Source organism: Lolium rigidum, chromosome 6 (assembly GCF_022539505.1).
Source record: "Lolium rigidum isolate FL_2022 chromosome 6, APGP_CSIRO_Lrig_0.1, whole genome shotgun sequence".
In the NCBI taxonomy this organism is placed as follows: domain Eukaryota; kingdom Viridiplantae; phylum Streptophyta; class Magnoliopsida; order Poales; family Poaceae; genus Lolium; species Lolium rigidum.
Genome location: NC_061513.1, coordinates 183,863,915 through 183,887,793, shown reverse-complemented (window position 1 = coordinate 183,887,793; position 23,879 = coordinate 183,863,915).

Below are 23,879 nucleotides of genomic sequence, written 5' to 3'. Positions count from 1 at the left end.
ATGGCGCCCTTTTTAATGTTCGCCAGCATGAAATCCTCGACCTTCTGGGTGGCAATCGCGCGATCCCCAGCATTGCAGATGATGCTCTCCCGCATATAGAAGGGGTCCATTATCGCGATGGTCGGCGTCCCCTCCTTAACAATCTGGGAAGACAAGCTAAGAGCAACTAGGCGAACCACACTAAAGTGGAGCGCTTGCATGCGATAGATGCTGAAGATGACGTTGAACCGGATGAAGCACAAGTTCGTGGGGTACTTCTCGACGAAGTTCATGCCAGTTGGCACCTTCGCCACGAAGAGAGGGTAACCAGGATCTTTTGATTTGAGAAGAAGGTTCTCCACATGCCTGACAGTCTCATGCAAGCTCCTCATATCCGGGGTGAGTTTCTTCAGGACATGCTCCGGCAGCATCGGTTCACCCAAGTGATGCAGAGGTCGCCAATTGTTTGGCAACTTGTCAAGGAGTGGGACCTTGTCCTTGGATTTGGCCGCCGCCTTGTCTTGGGCGTCCTTCTTATTTGCCCTCTTCCTCTTCTTGGGTTGTAGTGCTGGACCATCCATCGCCGTAGTGGCCGTAGCACGGAGTGTGTTTGGGCTCAGCATGTTTTTTACGGCGGCGGTGGCGACCTCCTCAAGATTTTCCTCCTCAGCCGTTTCTTGAGAATCGAACAGCTTCTTGGAGCACACATATTTCGAGGCCGGCGCATCCTCATGGACAACTTGTGAAGAAGTAGGAATATCCCATTGGAAGTTCTCACGTTCGTATTCATCGGCCTCTGGCGCAGCTGGCTGTTGTGGTAGGGCGCTGACCTCTGGCGCAGCTGGCCGTTCTGGTGGGGCGATGACCACCGGCGCCGCTGGCTGTCGTGGAGGGACGCTGACATGTGGCACCGCAAGGTGCTTGTCTTTGCTTGCCGTCGACCCCGAGTAGGTGTTGATCCGAATTAGGATCTTCGGCCATAGCAGTACCCAACCCTTCAGTGAGGCCAGATTCAACGGGCTATCGTCATCGGTACCATGCGGTTGATTAGGAGGAAACAAATCCTCATAGCCCGGTAACGCCCGATCCACTTCAACCCGGTAAACGTCATCCTCCATATCTCGTGTGTGCCACTTCTTATCCAGGGGCCGAAGGATGGACCCCCTCGCAACGTCTTTGAGTTCGTCGTTTACTCTCATCAGGAAGGTGCATGGCGTTGAGAATGCCTGCGAGAACATGTGTATGGCATTAGAGAGAGGGCAAGGATGATGAAACTAATATATTAACTTGATGTACACATTAGTTAATTACCGTGAGGGCGTTGAGCTCGGCTAATGTCGACGGGCCGGCACATGCGGCGGCGGGCGTGCAAGTGACGGAGGGGCTGCTACCCGGCATGGACGGTGAATCCCTAGCACCAGCGACATTGCCGGTGGACTAAAAGTGAAGAAGGAGGGGGGACAGTAATAGTCTGGCTGCTTAATCCTTTTGCGCTTCTGACCGCCGTCCGCCTCCTCCTCCGACTGTCCCTCTTGGGCCGGCAGGATCTGAAGCTCTTCCCTGATGCCCAAAACTTTCAGGTCGTGTCTTGCTTTCGGCCCATCTTTGGTCCGGTCCGGCATGTTGAGAAGAGTGCCAAGCAAGCTCTCGCACACGTTCTTTGTAATATGCATGACATAAAGGCAGTGAGGTGTATCGAGAATTTTTCCAGTACGGCAAGTCCCAAAACACGGACCTCCTTTTCCATACACCAATGAGCGGCGTCGTTTCCTTTTTCTTCTTCTTCTCTCCAGGATTTTGACGAATCTTTCCCGGCGCAGGGCACTCCTTCCAACCTTTCAGTAATGTATCGATCTCTTCGCCGCTCTTCTTACGTGGAGGTCCTCGGGGTTCATTTGTACCATCGAACAGATCTCCACGCTTTCTCCACGGGTCGGTCTTCCGTAGCCACCTTCGATGCCCCATGTAAACTGTTTTCGAAGAGCCGGGATCCTTACCAAGCTGCAAAAACATAGTCTCTTCCATGCACCCGACACATGCCTTGTGTCCATGGCACACCCGGCACAAAATGTAACCGTATCCGAGGTAGTCCCTGCACCGTCGTGATCAACGCGGCTCTCAAAGGGAAATATTCTTCCGCGACGGCGTCCCATGTATCTACCCCTTCCTCCGCCCACAACGTTTCAAGCTCCTCCTTTAATAGTTCGAGATACATGTTGATATCGTTTCCTGGCTGTGTCAGCCCTTGAATTAGCATACTCATCTGTATGTACTTCCTCTTCATGCACAGCAAGGGCGGGAGGTTGTAGATCCATACAAATACGGGCCATGTGCTATGTGTGCTGATCTGGTTTCCGAACGGATTGAATCCGTTCGTGCTCGCACCCAACCTGATGTTTCTGGGATCTGCCCCAAAACTTCTGAATTCATTGTCTAATGCTTTCCACTGGCTTGCATCCGAAGGGTGCGTCGAGACTCGGGTGCTCAATCCGCTCTTCATCATTCAACACCGCCTCCTTTCTTTCTGCGTGCCGGCGCATGAGCTATGCTTCCTTGCGGTCCGCGTAGAACCGTTGAAGCCGGGGGCGAGCGGGAAGTACCACACAACTTTCCGAGGAGCTTTCTTCTTCCCTTTCTTGTACCGTTCAGCTTCACACACAGGACATTTGGTCTTGTCCATGTGCTCCTTGCGATACATGATACGAGTCGTTGATGCGGGCGTGATACTTTTCGTGGGGTAAGTCGAGAGGGCACGTGATTCTCTTGGCCTCGGCTAGACTACCAGGACACGTGTTCCCCGCAGGAAGGAGATCTTTCACGTATTCCAGGATGTCGTCGACGCTTGTGTCCGTCCATCCGTGTTTCGCCTTCATCTGCAGCACATCGAGAGCTCGTCTCAAGCGAGACTCCCCCAACCCGCGACCTGAGTCGTACAACGGAGTATTGGAGTCTATCTCGAGTTGCTCAAGCTTTGATTTCCGCTTGGCGCCTTTCGTCTTTTCGAGAAGCAGATCTTGAAGATGAGGGTCCCGCACGACTGAAGCTAGCGGCACCTCTTCGTCGTTGTCAAGGTTATTGTCGTCGTCAAGGTTATTGTCGTCGTCAAGGTTATCGTCCTGTGCGACAAACTCTTCATCGTCATCAATATCATGATGCCCTCCTTCTTGCCGGCCATTTTTACCACCTGCCGCCGTCGCCCCATTGACCTCCGCGCCATCATCACTCATCCATTGAGTTTGTCCATGCATGAAACCATTAGTGAGAAGGTGCCCCTGCAATTTGCCTGAATACGGGTCAAACCATTTCCCTCGTTTGCATCTCCGGCACGGACACAATACCTCCGTGCGGTTATTTTCATACATGTCGATGATCGCGTGTTTCGGATATCTCATCACGATGCTTTCACTCATCTCGATAACCATTATCGCCTGCATGGTAAGATTACATAATTGATTAGAACCATGCATCCGTCGGTAGTTTTCACGGAAAATTTCGGCATGACCTTCCTACACGGTAGGACATAGGAGCGCCGTAAATGTGCCGAAACGGAAACTTAAAGAATCAACATTTCGACGCAACGTTGGCAACTCATTTTCAACGCCAACACACACAAGCACAAGCACAACATATATATATATGCCACACACGAGAGCTTTGCTTCAAATGTCCAACATACGTCGATTTCATTCCTCAATTTGTTCATTAATCACCTATTTGTTTGATATATTCGTCAACGAGATCGAGACGTCGCGCCGCTACCACGGCGTATGGAAGCCGACTTTCTAGATCTAGATCTAGATTGAGCGGTCAATGTGGGATAGTAGATCTAGATCTACATAGGGGGATGTGGGAGATGCATGTAGGAAGGGAAGATTTGCTCAAAAAATATGATTTTGTTTCGTCAAATTGGTGAAATTGGGGATAGAAATGGGCAAAAATGAGCTGGGTTGGGAGAAGGCTCGGGTTTGTGTGGAGGAGTGGAGTGGTAGTAGTGGGGGAGTGGTTGTTGAGCAGAAATAACTGCCCAGGTTACTGCCGGCGCACCGGGGCATGGGTGCGCCGGCAGCACATAGCCCTTTCGGCTATATCACCCCCGGGCCGAGCCAAGAATCATTGCCGGCGCACCAGCCCAGGGGTGCGCCGGCAATAGCGCATTTTCCGCCGGCGCACCCCGGGCTGGTGCGCCGGCAATGATTCTTGGGCCTGGCCCGAATCGGCCGCGGCCATGCCAGGATTTTTCCCCGGCGCGTCTTTTCCGGAGGTGCGCCGGCAGTAGTCCTGCATCGCCGGCGCGGCTGCAAAGTGGTGCGCCGGCAACTGTTTCCACCAGCGCACGTCCAAGGTGGTGCGCCGGCACCACTTGCCTCCACCTATAGGCCTTTTTCCTAGTAGTGTGGCTTCCACCCATTTAGTAACATAATCAACAGCAACAAGTATATGAGTGTTACCTTCTGAAGAAGGGAAAGGACCCATGAAGTCAAATCCCCAACAATCGAATGGTTCAATAACAAGAGTATAATTCATAGGCATTTCATTGCGTCCGGAGATATTACCAACCCTTTGACATTCATCACAAGATAAAATAAACTTCCTTGCATCTTTGAAGAGAGTTGGCCAATAGAAACCTGATTGTAGAACCTTTTGCGCGGTTCTATCTCCGGCGTGATGTCCTCCATAAACACTACCATGACACTTACTCAATATCTCTTGTTGTTCATATTCGGGAACGCATCTTCGCAGAATAGCATCCACTCCTTCTTTATATAAGTGTGGGTCATCCCAAAAATAATGCTTCAAGTCATAAAAGAATTTCCTCCTTTGCTGAGCTGAAAAGGTTGGAGGCAAGTACTTGGATACAATAAAGTTAGCATAATCAGCGTACCAAGGACTATCTCGCGAGCTCACCTTTATTACAGCCAGTTGTTCCTTTGGAAAACTATCATTAACGGGAACAGGATCATAAGCAATATTTTCCAATCTAGATAAATTATCAGCAACAGGATTATCAACACCTTTCCTATCTATAATATGCAAATCAAATTCTTGCAAAAGAAGCACCCATCTAATAAGCCTTGGCTTAGCATCTTTCTTTGCCATAAGGTATCTAATTGCAGCATGATCAGTATGAATTGTAACTTTTGAATCAACAATATAGGATCTAAACTTGTCACAAGCAAAGACTACAGCCTAATAATTCTTTTTCAGTTGTAGCATAATTTCTTTGAGCAGACATCAAGAGTTTTGCTAGCATAATGAATAACATTCAATTTTTTATCTACTCGTTGTCCAAGAACAGCGCCTACAACAAAATCACTAGCATCACACATAATTTCAAAAGGCAAGTTCCAATCGGGAGGTTCAACTACGGGAGCAGCTTGTTAAGGCTTTCTTTAGAGTTTCAAAAGCTTCCTTACAATCGTCATCAAAAACAAAAGGTACATCTTTTTGAAGAAGATTAGTAAGAGGCTTTGAAATCTTGGAGAAATCTTTAATAAATCTCCTATAAAACCCAGCATGACCAAGAACACTACGAATACCTTTAACATCCCTAGGATAGGGCATCTTCTTAATTGCTTCAACTTTAGCTCTATCAACTTCAATGCCTCTCTCGGAAATTTTATGTCCCAATACAATTCCTTCATTAACCATAAAGTGGCATTTCTCCCACTTAAGAACAAGGTTAGTTTCTTCACATCTCTGCAATACTTTATCAAGGTTTCGCAAGCAATTATCAAAAGAATTCCCATAGACAGAAAAATCATCCATGAATACCTCTACAATATTCACACAAAAGCCATGAAAAATAGCATACATGCATCTTTGAAAAGTAGCAGGAGCATTACATAAACCAAAAGGCATACGCCTATAAGCATAAGTTCCATAGGGACAAGTGAAAGTGGTTTTCTCTTGATCTTTAGTTTTAACAGCAATTTGTGAGAACCCAGAATAACCATCAAGAAAGCAAAAATGAGTATTTTTAGACAACCTTTATAACATTTGATCAATAAAGGGTAAAGGGTAATGATCTTTCTTAGTAACCTTATTAACTTTTCGATAATCAATGCACATTTTATACCCTACAACTACTCTTTGAGGGATGAGCTCATCATTATCATTAGGCACAACAGTCATTCCTCCTTTCTTTGGAACACAATGTACAGGACTAACCCATCTACTATCAGCAATAGGATATATAATACCAGCTTCAAGAAGTTTTAATACCTCATTCCTTACCACATCCTTCATCTTAGGAATTAGACGACGCCGATGTTCAACAACGAGGCTTTGCATCATCTTCCATGTTGATAGCATGTTGGCAAATAGAGGGAGAAATCCCCTTCAAGTCATCAAGAGTGTAGCCAATAGCTCCTCGGTGTTTCTTAAATATTTCCAATAACCTTTCTTCCTCAAAATCTGAAAGCTTAGAACTAATAATAACAGGATATATTTTCTTATCATCAATATGAGCATACTTAAGATTATCGAGGCAACGAGTTTTAAATCAAAAACAGGATCTTCCTTTGGTGGTGGTGTTGTACCTAAATCTTCAACCGGCAAGTCATGTTTAAGAATAGGTTGACGAAGGAAAATTTCATCAAGCTCGTTCCTTTCTTCCCTAAAGACTTCACTCTCACTATCCTCCAAATGTTGCTGCAAAGGATTATTAGGAGCAAGAGCAATAGACGCACACTATTCAACTCTAAAATCATTATTAGGCAAATCAGCTTTATAAGGAGTTTTGGCAAATTTAGAGAAATTAAACTCATAAGATTCACCAGCAAATTTAGTCACAATTTTTTCCTTCTTGCAATCTATAACAGCTCCACAAGTATTTAGAAAAGGTCTACCAAAAATAATAGGACAAGACTTACTAGCGAGCAGAACCAAGTACTAAAAAGTCAGCAGGATATTTAATCTTACCACATAGAACTTCCACATCTCGAACAATACCAATAGGAGAGATAGTTTCTCTATTAGCTAGCCGAATAACCACATCAATATCTTCAAGTTCACAAGAACCAGTTTCATGCATGATCTCCATATAAAACTCATAAGGAATGGCGCTAATACTTGCACCAATGTCACATAAACCATAATAACAATGATCACCAATTCTAACAGAGAGCATAGGAACACTGGCTTCCCTAGACTTATTAGGATGCGAAACAATATTAGAAGCATCTTCACAGAAAATAATATGACCATCTTCCACATTTTCAGTTACAAGATCTTTAACTATTGCAATAGCAGGTTCAACCTTTATTTGTTCTTCAGGATGTATAGGTTTCTTTGCACTTTTATTAACCGCACTAGTTATAACAAAATACTCCTTTATTTTAGCAGGGAAAGGAGTTTTTTCAATATAAGCTTCAGGAAGAATATGATCAACAGTTTCAATTATAGCACATTTATTTATAGATGGATCAATTTTATCTTTATAAGGTTCATGATACTTATCAAAATTCTTCCTAGGCAATTCAAAGTGAGAGGCAAAAGCTTTATAAAAATTTGCAACGACTTGAGAATCAAGACCATAAGTAGCACTCATATTACGAAATTTATCGGTATCCATAAAAACTTCAATGCATTTATAATCATAGTTTATACCTGACTCTCTATCTTTGTCGTTCTCCCATCCTTCGGTATTCTCCTGGATCCGATCAAGAAGGTCCCTTTTAAACTCTTCTTTGTTGCGTGTAAATGATCCAGAACAAGAAGTATCCGAGCAAAGTCTTATCTTGAAAAGACAAGTCTTGCATAGAAATTATCAATAATAATATTACCAGGAAGCTCATGAATGGGGCATTTGAGCATTAAAGACTTCAATCTCCCCCATGCTTGGGCAAAACTCTCTCCATCATGAGGCCGGAAATTATATATGCGGTTCCGATCTTTGTGAATTTCACTTGGAGGATAGAATTTAGAATAAAATAAAGGCACAATGTCCTCCCAATCAAGAGAATCCCTATTCTTCAGCAATTTATACCAATGCGCTGCTTTACCAGACAGCGATATAAAGAATAGTTTCTTCCTAACTTCATCCATAGCAACACTTGCACATTTGAATAACCCGCATAATTCATGTAAAAACAGTAAATGATCTCCAGGATGGACAGTTCCATCCCCTTCATAGCGGTTATCCACAACACGTTCAATAATTTTCATAGGTATTTTGTATGGAACCTCTTTCTCACCTGGCGCCTCATCCACTACCTTTGCAGTAGTAGTAGATTTTCCAAAGAGGAATTCAAGAGAAGACCTCTCCATAATGAATTATAGCAGCACGAAAAAATAAAAACAGCACGTACAGTAAAAGTTTCCCTTACCAATTCCACTTACCAATAGCGCTTCACTCCCCGGCAACGGCGCCAGAAAATAGTCTTGATGACCCACAAGTATAGGGGGTGTATCGTAGTATTTTCGATAAATAAGAGTGTCGAACCTAACGAGGAGCAGAAGGTGTTGACAAGCAGTTTCGACGAAGGATTCACTGTAAATGCTCACAGACAAGTATTCAGGGGGTTTTGACATAGCAGATGAAATAAGTACAAGTAAGTAAAATGCGAGAGTAATAATTGTAGCGAGTGGCCCAATCCTTTTTAGCACAAAGTACAAGCCGGTTTGTTTACTTATAATGACCAAACGTTCTTGAGGACACACGGGAATTTAGTCTAGTGCTTTCGCTTCATATAGCTGATTAATCTTCATTGTTTTGATAAGTGTTGTGTGGGTGAACCTATGCTAATGCACCACCCTTCCTAGGACTAATACATACTTGTGATTATACCCCTTGCAAGCATCCGCAAATACAAGAAAGTAATTAAGATAAATCTAACCACGGACCTTAAAGTCCGAGATCCTCGCTATCCCTCCTGCATCGATATACCAACGGGGGTTTAGGTTTACGTCACTCCGGCAACCCCACAATTAGCAAACGAATACAAGATGTATTCCCCTAGGCCCATAAATGGTGAAGTATCATGTAGTCGACGTCCACATGACACCACTAGAAGAATAACACCACAACTTAAATATCATAACATTGAATATTACCCAACATAATTCACTACTAACATTTAGACTTCACCCATGTCCTCAAGAACTAAACGAACTACTCACGAGACATCATATGGAACATGATCAGAGTTGATATGATGATGAATAACAATCTGAACATAAACCTTGGTTCAATGGTTTCACTCAATAGCATCAATAACAAGTACAAATCAATACCGGGAGAGTTTCCCCTATCAAACAATCAAGATCCAACCCTAATTGTTACAGCGGTGACGAGGTGCAGCGGTGGAGATGGCGGTGATGATGATGGAGATGATGGTGATGATGATGGAGATGATGTCCAGCTCGATGACGGTGACGATGGCGTCGATTCCCCCCCTCCGGGAGGGAATTTCCCCGGCGGATTTCAGCCTGCCGGAGAGCTCTTTTCTCTCTGGTGTTTTCCGCCCCGCAGAAGCGGCTGTGACTCTTCGCGATTATCCTCTGGAGCTTAGGTTTTCGGGACGAAGAAGTACGCGAAGGAGAGGAGGCCAAAGGGGGTTGTGGGCCCCCTCCCCACATGGCGGCGCGGCCAGGCCTGGGCCCACGCCGGCCTATGGGGGGGCCCATGGCGGCCCTCATCGGCTCCTCCTTTTGGCTATCTTCGTCTTCTGGAAAAATAGGATTTTCAGTATAATTTCCGTCAGTTTTTGATCTTCCGAAATATTGCATTCTGACGGTGCTTTTTCCAGCAGAATCCTGACTCCGGTGCGCGATTCTCCAATAATCATGAAACATGCAAAATAGATGAAATAACATAAGTATCATCTCTAAATATGAAATATATCAATGAATAACAGTAAATTATGATATAAAATAGTGATGCAAAATGGACGTATCATCCGCCCTTCGCCTTCTTGACGCGGAAGCCGCGGCCTGTCTCCTATCTAGCTCAATTTTCTGTTTCTCGAGCTCTCGTCTAGTACGAGCAAGTATATATTGGTATGCTTGTAACTCTTCAGGTGTCGCCGTTACGGTCATTGGCTCTGTGCCATCAATAGCTCTTCCAACTCTATCCCATACTGCCTGCGGAAATTGCACCATCTCTCGTGTTCCAGGTCCAATATATTTGGTCCCCAAACCTCGCGTGAGATCCGCGGGATCGACGTACGGATTTCCCGCGTTGTCGAAGTTCTCTGATGTCTCCTCCTGTGGACGACTTGTATCTCCAATTGCATAGATTTGATGATATTTTGAACTTTGATATTTGTCGGGATTGGTGACACCGTCATATAGATCGGCGAAGACCTCTCCAACAGCAATGGATCTGTCGATGCTGTCTAAGTCGCTGCTTATATCAGAGTCTGCAGACGACTCGAAGGACATGTCGCCGAAGATCTTGGCGAGCTTTTCGCTTGCCATAGTGTTGATGAAGCGTGGCGGCGAAATCTCCTTGTCGCCTGACTCGATTGATGACGTTGAGTCAGAAAAATCGGAATCGACCTCCGGCAGTCCCGACAAAGTCGGAAACTCGAGACGATACGATCCTTCTTTCTCGACGCGGAAGTGGAACTTTCCGAACATCATCTCCATGGGCTCCTCCTGATACGCATATGCATCCAAACGGGAGGGCGAGTGAGGAACAAAATCGACGAGATCTGTTTCGACCTGTTTACCTCTATCCATCGCATTGCTTGCTACCGAAGAAGTCGACGATCTTGAACGTGCCATCGAGATCAGCTCCTTGTCGCCTCTAATCCCCACAGACGGCGCCAATTGACAAGGGATTAACTTATCAATGCCTACGTATTGTAGACTAGGGTTTAGTTGGAAGTAGAGGGCAAGTAGATCTCGAGGATTTCAGCCGAAAAGTACTCGACGATTAAGAAACTAGGGTTATGATGTGTTGGGGGGATGACCCCCGGTATGCCAAAGGCATGCCAAACCGGATGGTTTGAGCCATCAAGATACCGGTTTAATGTTTATACCGGAGCACAAGGTTAAGAGTTTGGTTAAGTAAAGCTAAGCCGGTATCCTCAAGAGGGGTATACCGGAACCAGATAAAGAAGACACCGGGCTACCGGTAAGAAGTGCCCTGTAGCACGTCGGCAAGACTGGTCAAAGATTCTCTTCAGAGCTAGAGGACAAAGATGAGCTAAGCAAAGTAGCTTTAAACGAAGCCCTGGCGCCAAAGAGGAAGGTGACGCTGAAAGAAGCCGGAGGACGTCAGCCTCCCTGATTAAAGAAGACCCCGGCGTCACTTATGATTAAAGTAACTTTGTAAAGTAGTTTGTCTTGTCAAAGATGCCATTAGGGTTTCTTCCCCTGTAAGCCACCCTCTCCCCTATATAAGGAGAGGGGGCATACCCGTACGCGGGACGATCAATCAAGTAAGTCACCTTGTATGCACAAACCTGTATCCTGTCGAGATCAATGAAGAGAAAGATCTAGAGCAGAGTTCTTCCTTGTGTGTTTCTTCTTCTACCTTTGCCTTTGGCTGAGTTCTTGAGGAAACCATCCGGAAGTTCGTCCTATCTAATCAAAAACCCTCCCCCGAATCCTCTAGCGCCCATTCGGCCCCAACTTAAGCCATCCTATGGCATCTGTCTGTTCACCACGACGACAGTTGGTGCCCACCGTGGGGCCTGAAGTGGCGCTTGCTGGAGTTCACATTTGGGCGGGCATCCTTGAGGTCGCCGGCGAGCGAACGGTGTCTGCGCTCGTGCAGCGCCTCTACTCCATGGACTTCATCAACGACAACGCGGGCTGCTTCGCCAACGGCGGCATCTTCCCCAAGAACGGCCGCGTCATCGAGTTCGGTAGCCACTGTGTCAACTTCGGCACTGTCCCTCTGCGCCAGCGCCTCTCGCCGGTGCTGGTGGCGCCGGATCTGCCAAGGTGGCTCTGTGCTGGCCGCGCTGCCGGTAGCGTGGAGGTGATGATGACTGGCGCGGTCGGCGCAGGCAAGGAGGCTGCGGATGAAGGTGCTGGCCGTGCGGCATCGACCCGCCCGGCCAAGCCACCGGCCGGAGCGCGACGCAGCGCGCTGCGGGAGCATCTTCCGCACCACCGGAGACACCACTCCAAGCGGCGATGAACGTGCTGGCGACGCCCATCGCGCAGAACATCGACCCGGCAGTGGCTCAGGCGGAGCTGGAGGCGCAACGCCAGAAGCTGCTCGCGAATGGCACCGACATCATCCGGGCGCAGCGCGAGCTGAACCTAACCCTACGTGAGTATAACGCTGCCCATGGCTTTGCTTCAGTTAGCGCTCATGCTGCTAGGATACCGGAAAACCGGCTTAAGGCTCGCAATCTAGATCAGGATTTGCGTAAGGAAATTCTTGTCGGTAAAAGTACCTTTGCATCTGTGAGCATCGTAGAGAAGCCTAAGTACAGTAGCCCGGATAAAACCATAAAAGCTGCTAAAGCTGCAGTAGAGCTGTGTGACTCGCTTTCAGGAGAAGCTTTGGCAAAACAGCAAGAGCGTGTTAGAGAGTTGCTTGAAACCATCGAGCAGCAAAATGCTGAGCAGCTTGCTAAGTTGAACAAGGCTGTGGCCTCGAGATCCGCGCGTTCCACAAAGAATGCCGGAAGCAAGTCCCATGGGCAGTCATCGTCCCCCCATCCGGACAGAAGAAGAGAAAAAAGAGATGAATGCGCAGCAGATGACTGTGTATGATCCGGTTCTTGCCGGAAAACAACAAGCCGGGCAACACGATGCCGGTAGAAAAAGCTAAGGGGCAGACCGAGGCTACGCCAAAGGAGGCTATACCGGAAACAATCATGCCGGTAGATATGAAACCAGGAAAAATTATCGAGCTGCAAGGGCAACGTATGAGGAGGAGGAAATGCTTCCCCCGAGGTACCGGCAGGCAAGGGCCGCGGTACCGGAACATTACGATGAAGCTGATTCAACAAGACTCACAGCACACCGGAACCCATTGGGAGAACGCCTGGGAGAAAGACACCTACCAGAACGGGATGCGAGGCACCGTCTGGATAGAGTGTATTTGTCAGAAATGATCGAGGCCGAAGGTCCTCCGGGTCCAAAATGTTTTGGTCCAAGGATCATGAAAGAGGATCCACCAGTTCGCAACTTCCAGTTGCCCCGTGACACGAAAACATATGATGGCACCACTAAGCCGGAAGATTGGATCGCGGATTACGTGACCGCGGTATACGTCGCTGGTGGCGGAGGAACCGTAGCTGGAGAAGGAAACCGGCGTTGGGCCGTGAGAATTGTACCATCATTCCTGGTGGGACCGGCACGACTCTAGCTGAACAACTTGCCGGCAGGTAGCATAAACGGTTGGTTGGACTTTGGGGAAGCTTTTGTGAGTAATTTCAGCAGCACATACCGGAGGCCCAACGAGGCCTCGGCGAGCTCGCCTTGTGCGTGCGGCGCCCGCGAGAAACAGACCGGGACTACCTGGCCCGGTGGAACTCCACGAGAAACTCCTGCGAAGGGGTGATAGAGGCACAAGCCATTGCTTGGTTTTGCAATGGATGCCGCAGGGGTTCGCCGTTGTGGCAAAAGCTGCAGCGGAACATGCCGGTAACTCTGGCGGAGATGATACGTGTGGCAGATAACTATGCATTGGGAGACCCATTGCAACCGGCGGTACAAGCTGAGCCGGAGCAATCAAACCCGCCTCAGCAGCGCCAAGAGCAAAACCGGGACAACCGGCACAACAAAAGAAGGGAAGATTTCCCGGATCGAAGATACGGTCCGCAGCAAGTTGCTGCTGTACAAGAGAACTCTGAGGCCAGCGGCAGTCAGAGGCAGACAACCGGATCGCAGCCATGGGCGGGTCCTAAGAAGCAATGGGTCGAAAAGAAACCCTGGGGCCAGAAAAAGAGTTGGCAGGAACCTGTGAAATATATCATGGAAGCTGCGATGGATCAACCTTGCAGGTGGCACACTCAGAATCCGGCTCACCCGTCGAATCATTTGACGAAGGACTGTTCTTGGACCAAGTACTTGATGCTCAAGGGAGCAGTAAAAGATGCGCAAGCACAAGGGTGCTCCACAATGCTACCACCACCTCAAGATATGCTACATCAGCATCAACTACCACCACCACCGCCGCTTACCGGAGCAAATGCTCTACCGGTACAGCCTCAGCCAAACAGGCAGCAATACCAGCAAGTCCATCAGGTGGGAGAAGGCAATGGCCAACCACCTCCACCGGCACCTTTGGGTCGGAACATTTACAAAGATCCGGATGTGTGTTGTGTTGTGTTCGTTACTGAGCCAACAGACAGGCAAAGCCTACATCGCCGTTCCATGGAAGTGAACGCTGTGATGCCGGCAATACCAAAATACATGCTGTGGTCAGATCAAGAGATTTCCTGGTCCTTCAAGGATCACCCCAAGGTAATGCCTAATCCGGGTGGCTATGCTCTTGTCCTGGACCCAATCATGCAAGGGCCAACAACTCGAGTCAGATTCAGCAAGGTGCTGATAGACAATGGGAGCAGCATAAACATCATGTACCGGCACACCATGCATACGCTGGGCATAACAGAAAACATGCTTCAGCCAACTCGTACAACTTTCCACGGAATCGTTCCGGGCTTGTCCTGCGCACCAGTAGGAAAGGTTCGGGTGGATGTTTCGTTTGGAGGGCGTGACAATTGCCGGGTTGGAAACATTGAGTTCGAGGTGGTGGACTTAGATAGTCCTTACCATGCGTTGTTGGGGAGACCGGCATTGGCAGCTTTCATGGCCTCGACTCACACGGCCTATCTCAAGATGAAGATGCCGGCACCTCGTGGACCCTTAACTGTAGTGGGAAACTACAAGATTTCGCTGAAAACTGCTTCCGCCGGATCAAACCCGGCGGAGTCGCCAGGTGATTGCGAGAGGAAAAGAGGAGGATGCAAACTGCGGTTGCGCTGGCTCAGTCCTCACAGTTGAGCTTAGCGGAAATGAGTGCAAACTTGGGCACACCGACGTTCAAGCCGACAAAAGAAACAAAGGACAACGTGCTGGATCCGGCTTACCCTGAGCGCACCGTTCGCATCGGTGCCGGCCTTAGTGAGGCATAGGAAAGTGCGCTCGTCATCTTCCTCCGTGAGAATCGGAATATCTTTGCCTGGTCTACTGATGACTTGGTAGGTCTTCCGAGGGAGCTGGCTGAGCACTCTTTGAATGTACGGAAGGATGCGAAGCCGGTGCGACAACCTTTACGCCGGTTTGCTGTGGATAGGAGGAAAATCATTGGAGAAGAAGTGACAAAGTTGTTGGTTGCCGGCTTCATCGTGGAAGTGCTGCATACTGAGTGGCTAGCCAATCCGGTGCTGGTCGAAAAGAAGAAAGATGAGAACCTCGAAGCAAAAGCTCCAAAGGTGTGGCGCATGTGCATCGACTACACCAACCTGAACAAAGCTTGCCCAAAAGATCCTTTCCCCTTACCCCGGATCGATCAAGTGATTGATTCCTCTGCAGGGTGTGAGTTGTTGTCTTTCCTAGATGCTTATTCCGGTTTCCAACAAATTCCCCTGAAAAAGGAAGATCAAATAAAAACTGCGTTCATTACCCCGCACGGGGCTTATTGCTATGTCACTATGCCTTTCGGTTTGCGCAACGCTGGTGCAACGTACCAGCGCTGTATGCAAAAGTGTTTGTTTGATCAAATCGGAAAAAATGTGCAAGTTTATGTGGACGATGTCGTGGTAAAAACCAAGGCAAAAGAAACCTTAATCAACGATCTCCGGCAAACATTTGATAACTTAAGAAGATTCCGGATGAAACTCAATCCGGCAAAATGTACCTTCGGTGTTCCCGCAGGCAAACTGCTTGGCTTTCTCGTGTCAAGCCGGGGCATTGAGGTTAATCCGGTAAAAATCCGGGCAATCTAAAGAATGACTATACCGCGAGATCTCAAGGACGTGCAAAAGTTTACCGGAAGCTTGGCATCGCTAAGCCGGTTCGTAAGCAGGTTGGGCGAAAAGGCTCTGCCACTCTATGCTCTCATGAAAAAATCCGATACGTTCGTCTGGACCCCTCAGGTAGACGCGGCGTTTAAAGAGCTAAAAACAATGCAAGCGACTGCACCAATACTGGCTTCACCTTTGGAAAGGGAACCCATATATGTTGTTGTACATAGCAGCAACCAACCGGGTTGTAAGTGTTGTAGTGGTAGTGGAAAGAGATGAGGAAGGAAAAACCGTGCAGAGGCCGGTATACTACCTGAGCGAGGTGCTCTCCCTCTCAAAACAAAATTACCCGCATTTCCAGAAAATGACTTATGGCGTGTTCATGGCCGCCACAAAGCTTAAGCATTACTTTGAGGAGCACCCCATGAAAGTGGTCAGTGAGGCACCTATTTCCGATATCATGTGCAACAAAGATGCTAGCGGTAGGATTGCAAAGTGGGCAATCCAGATATCACCATATGTACCGGTGCATGAAAAAAGGGATGCCATAAAATCGCAAGCCTTGGCTGATTTCCTGGTTGATTGGGCGGAAATGCAATACAAGCCACCAGACCAAAGAATAGAATACTGGAAGATGCACTTTGACGGATCCAAACTTAAAGAGGGTCTAGGTGCCGGTGTGGTGCTTACCTCACCTAAGGGAGATCATCTCCGGTATGTTTTGCAAGTACATTTCAGGGCATCAAATAATGTCGCTGAGTACGAGGCCTTAATTCATGGACTTAAGGTCGCAAAAGAAATCGGTGCACACCGGATCATTTGCTACGGAGATTCAGATCTTGTGGTGCAGCAATGTTCCGGAGATTGGGTTGCAAAAGACGCCAACATGGCTTCATACCGGTTTCACGTGCAAAAGATTGCCGGCTTCTTTGAAGGCTGTGAGTTTCACCATGTGCCACGAGCGGAAAATGAAGCCGGGGATGCTTTGTCCAAGCTGGGCTCATCTAGGCAAGAAATTCCTCCCGGAATAGCCTTAGCACACTTAAGGGTACCATCAATCAAACCGAGTCCGGAATCGGAATCCATTTTCGTACCGGAGTCACATGTTGTACCAATGGATATCGATGAAGGAAACCCGGGGACTGTTCCAGTAGACTCGGGGACTGCTGCGTCCATACCGGAGGAAACAATGCTGGTGGATAGCATGGAGATAGACGTACTGGTGTTTCTGGTTCGAGAGGCACCATCTTGGGTTAAACCTATTAAGGAATTCCTGATCAACGGCACCTTGCCGGTTGACGAAAATGAGTCCAGAAGGATTCAGAGGAGATCCAAAGCATACACAATCATCAATAGTGAGGTGTATAAGAGAAGTGTTACCGGTGTCCTTCAAAGGTGTGTGGAACCGGAAGAGGGAAAAGAAATGCTTGAGGAGATTCACCAAGGAGAATGTGGGCACCACGCTTCGTCAAGGGCGCTGGTGGCAAAAGTATTCCGGCATGGGTTCTATTGGCCCACTGCTTTGGAAAATGCTGAGGATTTGGTAAGAAAATGCAACGGGTGCCAGAGGTACGCCAATTAAAATCATACCCCAGATCCGGTTTAAAAACCATACCGCTAACTTGGTTGTTTGCTGTTTGGTGCCTTGACATGGTTGGCCCATTCAAAACTGCAAGGGGAAATATGACACACATCTTGGTTATGGTGGACAAATTCACCAAGTGGCTAGAAGTGAAACCTATTGCAAAATGTGATGGGCGCACAGCGGTGAAATTCTTAAAAGATGTTATCTTGAGATATGGCTACCCGCATAGCATTATCACTGACAATGGAACGAACTTTGCTCAAGGTGAGTTCAAAAGATTTTGTGAGGATAACAATATCCGGTTGGATTTGTGCTCAGTGGCACACCCACAAGGCAATGGCCAGGTGGAAAGAACAAATGCTTTGGTACTTTCCGGTATCAAACCAAGACTCATCGAGGCGGTGGAAAAGTCACCGGGGTGTTGGCTCGATGAGCTACCATCAGTGCTGTGGAGCATAAGAACAACTCCAAACCGGTCCACCGGATACACTCCATTCTTTATGGTTTACGGAGCAGAAGCGGCCATACTAACCGACATTCTCCATGACTCACCAAGGGTGCAGCTCTATACCGAGCAAGAGGTAAAAGAGGCCAGAGAAAACGATGTGGACTTGCTAGAAGAAGCAAGAGAATTGGCATTGGCAAGAATAGCCATTTATCAGCAAAACCTCAGACGCTATCATAGCCGGAAGGTGAACCCGAGGGTGTTCCGGGAAGGAGATCTGGTGTTACGCCTAGTGCAGCGCACTGAAGGCCGGCATAAGCTTTCACCCCCATGGGAGGGACCCTTCATTGTGAGCAAAGCTCTCCACAATGATGCCTATTACCTGATCGATGCACAGGAATGGAAAAAAGGAATGGCGGACAGGTCCGGAGAGGATACCAAGCGTCCGTGGAACGTAGCTCTGTTGCGTCCTTTCTACTCTTGAAGTTGTGGTGTAAGAAGTTCCTTTTTGTACCTTATTTGCTATAAATAAAAGATGTCGGGACCTCGAATGAATCTCGGGGACTACCCCTACTGAAATTGCATGCAATATGTTTATTTTTTCAGTTTACCGGTTGCTTGTTGAACATTTTTTCTTTCCGGTTTAGTAACGTGCTAAACCTACCAGAGTCTTCGACTCTGTTGCTGTCCGCAACCCGGCTTCATGGCAAGCAAGATAAACCGGTAGGAATTAAGCACGTGAACTGCGAAAAGAGAGAGTGGGAACGAACAATCCAAAGAAATTTAACTAACCCCGGTTGAACCGGTTTTTTGTGAAAATTTCGAGTTATTTCTAAGTTCAAGAAAGTGCTTGCTTGGTAAAAGAACTTTGTGCTCATACGCCAAAACGCCCAGAGAAGGTAGGCAGAGCCAAAGCAAAAGAGCCAAGTGTGCATCGGATTGGATGCGGAAACAATTCCGGAATCTTTGCAGTGCAAGATAAAAGCAACACAACGAGCAAAATGCTAAGACAATAGACAAACATAAGTTAATAGGCTACCGGTATAACATACCGGCATAGATCACTACAAGGAAAAGGCCTACCGCCGGCGAACCTAAAAGGCCCATTGCCGGCGCACCACGAGCCCGCCGGTGCGAACGGGCCGGTGATAACTGGCCACTGCCGGCGCACCAGGCAGTGCGCCGGCGATAGGACGGATACTGCCGGCGCGCCATCGACGCTTCGCCGGCAAAGGGCAAGTTCCACCGGCGCACCAGCAGCTGCGCCAGCAGTAGTGCTTCCAGCACTGGCGCATGCCACGTGCGCCGGCAGTAGGTCATTTAGGTGCGCCGGCAATAAATTCGAAAATTCTTTTTTCAGCTTTTTTTCCAGCATATTAGAATACATATTTGACAGCAGTATATATTTACAACACAGTTCATATTTTTACAGCAGCACATGCAATATGAGAAGCACATAGAGAGTCAAGTATCATTTCGGTATCAATACACAAATACACAAGTCTCGTTCCGGAATGTTGATTCATACAACACATGTGCATATGCAACACCGAACGACGAAGTTTCACAAAGTTAGAAGTCTCGGTACATAGTCGTCACAAGTATCGTCATACACCTCACAATGTAGGTCCTAACCTAAACTACAATCACATAGAACATGACCAACATGGTCATGATGACCATCATCACGAAGGCCATGGTCTTCATCCGGTTCCTCCTCATGTCCCTCATCTCTCCCTCTACATAATGGGCGTATCTTCCTTCCGCCTCCACCCTAGTGGGGTATCCCTTGTAGTTGTTGCCGCTGAAGCGGTGCACCTGACTCCGACTGTCCTCCCAGTCGTCGTAGACTCCAGGAACCCTCCCCTTGTACACGACATATGTCGTCGGCATCTCCATTCACAAGACAAGTAAAACGTTAGTACCAATGCAATGAACAAGTGCCAACTCAAATAAGAGACAAGTAGTACAAACTAAATAGCATGTGCCTCATACTTTGTTGGTCGAAATAAATAATAACATACAGGGATGGGGTCAGCGAGGCTAGGTAGGATGCACAATAGATTGATATTTGTGGCCATCACACCAAGCCTCACTGGCCCCACCCCGGAGTGTACAAGTGACCGAACATTTTAATCATCGGCCAATGCAATTAAGAAGTGCAAACTCAAATAAAAGACAAGTAGTACGAATTAAATAGCGTGCCTCATACTTTGTCGGTCGAAACAAATATTAACATCCAGGGATGGAGTCAGCGAGGCTAGGTAGGATGCACAAGAGATTGATACTTGTGGCCGTCGCACCAAGGCTCACTGGCTCCACCCCTGAGTGTACGAGGGACCGAACATTCTAATCATCGGCGAACTCCAAATACGAGGCAAGTAGTGGTCGAGTAAATGCAAATAATTATTAAGCTATCTACGCCATAATCTTGAAATATATAGCAAAGTAAATGAAACTATAGACACATGTTCACATGCACATTCATACAACTAAATAAAAGCAACAAGTCGATTCTATTGGAATATATAGCAATTATTACAATACGGAAGTTCAAGGACATATCGTTCAAGCTTTAGCAAGTGTTCCCGTCGTAGGATCGGGTTGTACGCCTAGGGGGGAATGGACGGCAGCCCTCAAGCGAGTTGAACGGCCTCTCATCACGCGACATCTCCAAGCAGAGTTCTATCTCGTCATTAGGTGGTAGACCGTAGCCATAGAAGAACTCGCCAGACCTACCGTTGACATCCTGCAGGATTACCGTGCAAATGAACTGCTGGATGCGACCCCAATTCTTTCTAATCTCTCTATCAGGGACATCCGCCATGTTTGCAAACCTGTTTCTGAGATTCTCTGGCAGCAACATGTCATCTGCATACTTTATGTACTCCTGCATCTGAAGGATGGCGTACCACGCGTCCATCCCATTGCCTTGCGTCGACTGCCTGAGGCAGGGGAAGTTGGTTGTGTGGGTTAAGACCAAGCCTCCTCGGGATTTCCTCTCTACTTTGAGGGGGTCTGCCTTGTTGGCGAAGCCGGTGAGAGCATCATTGAGAAGGGCCCTGATGTGGGCGTAGTCTTTCTTGCGGTCCCTACCCGAGTCGAGATAGACTGCATGCGAGTGTTGCGGGTGCACGACGATGAGGTGCGGAACTTGTCTCTGCGGAAAACACACGGATTAACCTTTGGAAATGCAAATGGAGATATAGGATAGAATGGTGATGGGGGACTAGCGAGTGATTACTTACTCGGGGAAGTAAGGGATGAGAATGGCGCCCTTTTTAATGTTCGCCGAGCATGAAATCCTCGACCTGCTCGGGTGGCAATCGCGCGATCCCCGGCGTTGCGGATGATGCTCTCCCGCATATAGAAGGGGTCCATTATCGCGATGGTCGGCGTCCCCTCCTTAACAATCTGGGAAGACAAGCTAAGAGCAACTAGGCGAACCACACTAAAGTGGAGCGCTTGCATGCGATAGATGCTGAAGATGTCGTTGAACCGGATGAAGCACAAGTCCGCGGGGTACTTCTCGACGAAGTTCATGCTAGTTGGCACCTTCGCCACGAAGAGAGGGTAACCAGGATCTTTTGATTTGAGAAGAAGGTTCTCCACATGCCTGACAGTCTCATGCAAGCTCCTCATATCCGGGGTGAGTTTCTTCAGGACATGCTCCGGCAGCATCGGTTCACCCAAGTGATGCGAGAGGTCGCCAATTGTTTGGCAACTTGTCAAGGAGTGGGACCTTGTCCTTGGATTTGGCCGCCGCCTTGTCTTGGGCGTCCTTCTTATTTGCCCTCTTCCTCTTCTTGGGTTGTAGTGCTGGACCATCCATCGCCGTAGTGGCCGTAGCACGGAGTGTGTTTGGGCTCGAGCATATTTTTGACGGCGGCGGTGGCGACCTCCTCGGGATTTTCCTCCTTAGCCGTTTCTTGAGAATCGAACAACTTCTTGGAGCACACATATTTCGAGGCCGGCGCATCCTCATGGACAACTTGTGAAGACGTAGGAATATCCCATTGGAAGTTCTCACGTTCGTATTCCTCGGCCTCTGGCGCAGCTGGCTGTTGTGGTGGGGCGCTGACCTCTGGTGCAGCTGGCCGTTCTGGTGGGGCGATGACCACCGGCGCCGCTGGCTGTCGTGGAGGGACGCGGACATGTGGCGCCGCAAGGTGCTTGTCTTTGCTTGCCGTCGACCCCGAGTAGGTGTTGATCCGAATTAGGGTCTTCGGCCATAGCAGTACCCAACCCTTCAGTGAGGCCAGATTCAACGGGCTATCGTCATCGGCACCATGCGGTTCATTAGGAGGAAACAAATCCTCATAGCCCGGTAATGCCCGATCCACTTCAACCCGGTAAACGTCATCCGCCATATCTCGTGTGTGCCACTTCTTATCCAGGGGCCGAAGGATGGACCCCCTCGCGACGTCTTTGAGTTCGTCGTTTACTCTCATCGAGGAAGGTGCATGGCGTTGAGAGCGCCTGCGAGAACATGTGTATGGCGTTAGAGAGAGGGCAAGGATGATGAAACTAATATATTAACTTGATGTACACATTAGTTAATTACCGTGAGGGCGTTGAGCTCGGCTAATGTCGACGGGCCGGCACATGCGGCGGCGGGCGTGCAAGTGACGGAGGGGCTGCTACCCGGCATGGACGGTGAATCCCTAGCACCAGCGACATTGCCGGCGGCCGGAGGAGTCTCCATTATAACATTGTCATTGCCGGCGGACGGCGGCGCCATCGAGTTGCTGCCGTCGAAGCTAACCACTTGCATTTTCGGGGGGGGGGCCTTGTTTGCCACCCTCATACCATGCGTGTAGAGCGTCGAAATCTGCTTGGACTGAAGCGGCGACTTCAGCTTTGACTTCAGGTACGAGTGTAGCTTTGAGTTGCGGTACTAGTTGCGGTACCAAACCAGCTTGGACTTGGGCTAGGATTGACTCCCTCATTTCCTCCGCCTCCCGATGCTTCCTCTCACTGCGCGCATTTTTATCGGCCGCAGACGACAAGCCGTAGTGACCATGCTTGTGGCCTGTACCGGCGCCAGCCACACGGCCTCTATGCGGCCTTCTCGTAGGTGAATGCTCATTGACGATGTTTAGCGCCCGTACGAGAGGCTTGTCCCATGCTACCCTGCCCGTCGACGCCTGGGACGAGGAGCCTTCGTCACCTTGAGAAAGTCTTTGTCTTTCTTCTTCCTGCGGAAGAAACGCGAACCATTTAGAAATGTTGCTACTATTATATGAATGATACTTGATCTAATTAAACCGGTAAATTGCTTACCAGTTTTTTCTCCAACGACAGGACCTTCTTGTCGTTCGTGAACCAAATTATGTCGGTTACGACCTTCGGGTCCGTGACAAGTTCCCCGGTTAGTTTCTTCTTATGGTACCGGGACCTGATGAATCTTCTTTCAAGCGGGTCCTTGTACTTGAGCTAGGGGTTCTCAATGCCGGCATTTACATACGCCTCGTCCTCCTTCGCCCAATAGGGCTCCTTTCCCTCGTACCCACGGCTCCCAAGGTTGTGGTTGCCGATGTTAAGCTCCCGCATTTCCTTCCCCCACAACTTGCGATTCTTGGTTGCTTGTAGCTCTTCATTGGCCACAAAAGCATCAAAGTCCGCCCGGGTGACATGCGGAAAGGCGGAGTGGACCTCTTCGAAACCTTTGCCCTCAGCAATCAGCTTCCGCACCATGTACTTATAGCTGCTGAGGTGTTTGGTGAACTTCGGGAGGGCTTGTGAGTTCACAATGTTGTTGGTTTGATGACTGGAGGCGTAGTCGCCTAGGAACTTGTATCGTGCGTGCAACCTCGCAATGAGCTGGGCTCGCAAAGGCGCTTTGTTCTCAGCTCGGAGGTCCGTCTCGTTGAGATTGACGACCTCTCGGAGGATACATGCCAGTTGGTTGCCATACCCCTTGGCAACATCCTTAGGCTCCACCGGCAAACCACTGGCGGGGTCCACCTCTTTTATTGTGTCTCTGCCG